Below are 6000 nucleotides of genomic sequence, written 5' to 3' on the forward strand. Positions count from 1 at the left end.
CATGCATTGGAGAAGGAAATGGCAACCCATTCCAGTGTTCTTGCCTGGAGAATCCCAGGGATGGGGGAGCCTGGTGGGCTTCCCATACACGACTGAAGTGACTTAGCAGCAGCAGCAGTGTGTTCTTTGGGCTTTCCTGGTGGCTCACTGGTAAAGAATCTGCAGGAGCCACAGGAGTCTCGGGTTCCATCCCTTGGTTGGGAAGATCCCCTGGAGGAGGGCATGGCAACCCACTCCAGTATTCTTGCCTGGAGAATTCCATGGAGAGAGGAGCATGGCAGGCTATATTCCATAGGGTCTCAAAGGGTTGAATACGACTGAAGCAACTTAGCATGCATGCACAGTGTGTGCTTTGCATGACTTTATTTCACCTGAATCTTCATGATTGACACAAGTGATCATCTACATTCAGGTCTAGTCAGAACATGATGATTACTTACAGTTGAACCTCTTATGTATGCCATGTTTTCCTACTTCTTTCATTTCGTATTTCATATATGATTTCAAACGATGTTTTTAACTTTAGAGCCTAAAATTTGCCTGCAAAACTTTAAAATATACTCAGAATACTCTATTCCCTAGAGAAGGAAAAGGCAACCCACTCTAGCATTCTAACCTGGAGAATCCCAAGGACCGAGGAGCCTGGTGTGCTACAGTCCATGCAGTCAAAAAGAGTCAGACACAACTAAAGTGACTTACCACCATGACCGCAAAAATATACTATTATGAATTCCTTTAATTATGTCAAATATCAATGTATAGGAATAGTGTTACAACCTGGAAATATCTTTTAACTGTATGATTTAGGAAATTTCTATAGCATCATACTGAAATCCAGCCCTGTGTGTTAGAAAGGTTTGAGCTCACATTTATTAGTCATGAGAAAGTCCTTTGTTACATGGTACCTTCTTTCCCTTGTCACTGGGTAATAACGTTCAGCCACTCTAGTTACAGGGACCACAGGCTGGTTTGGTATTATGTGTGTTTGTGTGTGTATGTAAAGGTGGTTTCACTGATGTTAGTTTTCTTTTCCAGTAATTTTCACAGCAGCATGAAATCCACTATCTATTGTTTCCAAATCTCCTGGCTAGGAGGAGGTGGCTTTGCTTGGTTATTATTTACTTCTCAACCTCCAAAAGACTCACAGTTAGGGGATAAAATCTGTAAGAAATTTTCCAGCTAACGGCTCTGTCTGCTTTTACCAAACTCCTCTGTCTTTATATGCTCCATCCCCATCAGTTTCTTGAGTCCTTGTCAAACTTCAGGATATTGATTTCAAATGTGTGAATGGGGCCATTGACTCAGACATCACCATGGGAGGATTTTAATGAGGTAATCTCACTGTGAAAATGTCTTTCTTTAGTTGTCTTCCAGCGTAACTTGGTGGAGCACTTGTATGAATGATATGAATAAACTTACCAATGAGCAGAACTACCTTCCATGAGGAAGGGGGTGAATTTTGCAGTGGGTCAATTTGCTTTCCAGCAATCATGCTGTTCAAAGACCTGCCTCAAGACCTGCCTTGCTTTCCTGGCACATCTTCCTTCAACACAATTTTCTGAGTCCTGATTGATGGCTGGGAGGATGCTGGTGGCAATTTAAAAAATACATTTGTGTGTGTGTGTGCATGCTCAGTTATGTCCAACTCTTTGTGACCCCATAGACTGCAGCCCACCAGGCTCCTCTGTCCGTGGGATTTCCCAGGCAAGAATACTGGAGTGGGTTGCCATTTCCTCCTCCCAGGTACCTTCCCAACCCAGGGACCAAACTTGCGTCTCCTGTGTCTCCTGCATTGGTAGGCAGATTCTTTACAATTTGTGCCACCTGGGAAGTCCCTTAAAATACATGTAAGATGACAAAACCCGCCTGCTGCTTACTGAGGGTGACCAGTGTGGAGGGAGGTTGAGGCTCTCACACCACGCTGCAGCTCAGCATTGCTGAGCATGATCTGAGCCTGCTCATCCAGGATCCTTCATAAACCCAGGCAAAGAGGAGGTGGCAAGGAGGCAGGGTTAATTTAGCTTCTTCTTAACCTTGTTATTTGGTTGGCCAAAAAGTTCATTTGGGTTTTCCATAATGTCTTAGGGAAAAACCTGAACGAACATTTTGGCCAATCCTACACAATGCAAAACAATATGCCATGAGCAGCATTGTGTTTGTCACAGATGAGGCTGTCCCATAAGCTTGTGGACAGAGGACAAGATTCTCATTGTCTGGCAGCTGCAGGCCCCTGTGGAAAAGAAGCCCTGTAACAGCCTAAGGCATCCCCATGGGAACCCTGGGTATACAATGGAAAATCAGCCCTTACCCTTAAGCTAGGCTCATCAGATGGGTGGAGTCAGTGCAAAGGTGGCCCACCATACTAACCTGATGAGTCAGGTGAGACAGCCCAGACAGTCAGAGCACACAGGAGGGAGAGTGGGTGGATCAAAGGACACTCTTCTCACTGTTCTTGCTGGATGAGAGTCACACCTGGAAGACAAGAATCAGGAGCAGATGATCAGACCCGTGGTCACGGCATCTCCTCTGTGATTCCTGAAGTGAGGACACTTCATGTAGGAAAGGACTTAGCCCATGTCCAGGTTTGCTTACAGCTTCTGAAGCTCTATAAATAAGTGCCAAATCCAGTGGGAATGTCTTTGGTATTTGAAATGTTTGGTGCATTCTGATTTTGCTCTTTATCTCAGATCAGATCGGATCAGTCGCTCAGTCATGTCCGACTCTTTGCGACCCCATGAATTGCAGCATGCCAGGCCTCCCTGTCTATCACCAACTCCCGGAGTTCACTGAGACCACATCCATCGAGTCAGTGATGCCATCCAGCCATCTCATCCTCTGTCGTCCTCTTCTCCTCTTGCCCCCAATCCCTCCCAGCATCAGAGTCTTTTCCAATGAGTCAACTCTTCACATGAGGTGGCCAAAGTACTGGAGTTTCAGCTTTAGCATCATTCCTTCCAAAGAAATCCTAGGGCTGATCTCCTTCAGAATGGACTGGTTGGATCTTCTTCCAGTCCCAATGGCCCTACAATGGTGAAGCCCCCTGCCACACACTCTGGGCAAAGTCTTCCTGCAGCAATGCTGTACCCTCATCCAGAGCACACCTGCTCCCAATCATCCCTTGTAGCCTCATCAGAACATTTCCAAATATGCAGTAATTTTGAAAAAACCCATAGACTTATCACTTTGATCCTACTGTTAACATTTTACTATATGCACTTTATCCTATTCAAATATTCATTTTTCTATTCATCACAGCATCTTACTTTTGATGCCTTTAAAAGTAAATTGCAAACATATTTACATGTCTTTCTAAAGATTTCAACACACACATAATCAACCAGATTTCAGTATTTGCTTATGATTTTTCTTTCAATAGAAAATCTATATTTTGCCTTTAACCCCTGTGTCTGTGTTGGTCCTCTGAGAAGAAATACTAAGATGGAATAAAATGTGTGAGAGATACTGGGAGAATGTCTGTGAAGGAAGGATGAGAGGATCCAACGAGAGACACCAAACACTGGTGGAAGTCTGGCACTAGGAAGGGGAAAGGAAGGAAGGAAGGGTCATTATAAGACTCGCAGAGTCCACTTCAGTTATGGGAAATTTTTTGCTGGGCCAATGGGAAGTCATGAAGCCAAAGACACATTGTAGGAGGTCTACATGGGACAGGAATGGGCATGTATTAGTGCCTCACTGCTGAGTCATGGGTCATGATCAGCCCGCAGAAATGTTGTTTCTATAAAACCAGTAGGTTGTTTATGATGTTTTAAGTTTGAATTTTCCCAGTAATAGATATACATAATCTTTCCCATTCTTCTATATGGAGAAGACTTTTGAGAGTTCCTTGGACAGCAAGGAGATTAAACCAGTCAATCCTAAAGGAAATCAACCCTGAATATTTATTGGAAGGACTGATGCTGAAGCTGAAGCCCCAGTACTTTGGCTACCTGATGTGAAAAGCCAACTCACTGGCAAAGACCATGATGCTTAAAGATTAAAGGCATGAGGAGAAGGGGACAACAGAGGATGAGATGATTGAATGACATCATCGACTCAATGGACTTGAGTCTGAGCAAGGTCTGGAAGATGGTGAAGGACAGGGAATCCTGGCATGCTGCAGTCCATGGGGTCACAAAGAGTCAGACATGACTGAGCAAGTGAAAAACAAAATACAGTGCTTGCCTGGAATAGCCTAGGCAGCATAAGGGAAAACTTGGGGGCTGTGTCCCGTTCATGAACAAAGTTGTGGCCACTTTTAGACGCCACACAATTTTATATTGATTGCCTTTGACTCTCAAGTTATCACAGCTTGAATGTCCCAAATAATGTTTAATTAACATCCAACACTTTTCCTTCCTAAGACCTTTCACAATGATAGTTAAATAGTGACTGGCACTCATTGAGTTGTGGTTATCTTCATGGCTAGAATGAAAGTTCCACATGGGTAGGGCCATTTCTTTCTGGTTTATCATCACATCTGCAGGATCAATACAAAATTGGATACAGAGTAGGGTATCTGTACCCTACTCTGTACCCCCAGAGTAGGGGGTCTGTACATATTTGTTGAATGAATGAATGAAATCGAGTGATAATATCTAAATAATATCTAAATGATGGTATTAAACCATTAGATGAATCGAAGAGTACAGAAACACAATGACTTCTTTTTTAAAAAAATATTTTGTATTAAAGTGTAGTTGATTAACAATCTTGTGTTAGTTTCAGGTGTACAACAAAGTGATTGAGTTATATATATACACATATCTATTCTTTCCCAGATTCTTTTCCCATTAGGTTCACAATGACTGTGATCAGCCCACTTTTGTTTGGAGAATTTCTTGGCCAAGTATTGAATTCACGGAGCATGAAGTAGCAATAAATAAATGGCTGGTGTTATCACTGTTGACCAAATACAACTGTGGTGGCTCCCCATGGTGTGAATGGATTATTTCAGGGCCTTCCTGTGGAGAGGTAATAGGAGCCAAGAATTGGGAATAGACAAACATGGATCAGTCCCTGGTCCCTTCACTGACTGTGTGAATGATCTTGCTGGATTCCTTAACCCTCAGGCTTTTGCTTAGCCATCTGTGAAATGAGATAACAGCAGTCCTCATGTTACAGTGTGTGGTAATATCTGGGAGACTCAGGATGGTGAGTGCATAAGGAGTGGTTCACCTGTGTGAACTGAGCTTCAAGTTAGTTTTGGAAGATGATTCCAGGGATATTGAAGAGCTGTTGTGTCTGGGAGGGGCCTGGAATTTGCAATTACAGGTATAATTCAAAATACACACAGGAAACACCAAATTTTTTTGATTCCATTTGTTGTCTAACTCTCTTTTAAACATTTCCAAAACTATTTTTTTTTCCATAAAAATCTAGAATACGTGACTAAAGTCAATATTCTCGACATAAGTTTCATCAGATTCTTCCAGAGGACCAACTGTTACACATTTTAATGTTTAAAGCCACTCAGCGCTTTTGAATCACCAGAATGTTCTTTCTCATGCTTGAGCAAAACTTTATCAAATTTATCTCAAGTGCTTTAAGAAGCTTACAATCTAAGCACTAGATTCATGCTTTTCATTCTAGATTCCCCTCCCATAATTGACTCAAAACCTTCATTTTTTGTGTCAAATTGTAGCGGTTGTTTTAGAGGTAAAATTTGCAATGTCAGTTCCAATCTTTTAAGATGATGCACCTGTTTATGCTTTTAAATAGGTTATAGATAAGTTTAATATTAAGGACTCATATTAATGTATAGATTTTGAAAGTCTCAGACATCCATTATTCACATCTATTTTTAGAAACTAAAAATTAAGACATAGTCTGTATTTAATTCAACAGGTAGGTTTTTTTTCAATATTTTTTGTTGAAACTATCTGACATCCTAAAGAGAGCATAATACTCTATATTGAATTATAACAGCTGTAGAGAAGGGAATGAACACAAACATGCAGTTAATATGTGTTTGTCTTAAGGGTTAGAAATGAACAATATAAT

This window comes from Bos javanicus, chromosome 8 (assembly GCF_032452875.1).
Source record: "Bos javanicus breed banteng chromosome 8, ARS-OSU_banteng_1.0, whole genome shotgun sequence".
Classification (NCBI taxonomy): domain Eukaryota; kingdom Metazoa; phylum Chordata; class Mammalia; order Artiodactyla; family Bovidae; genus Bos; species Bos javanicus.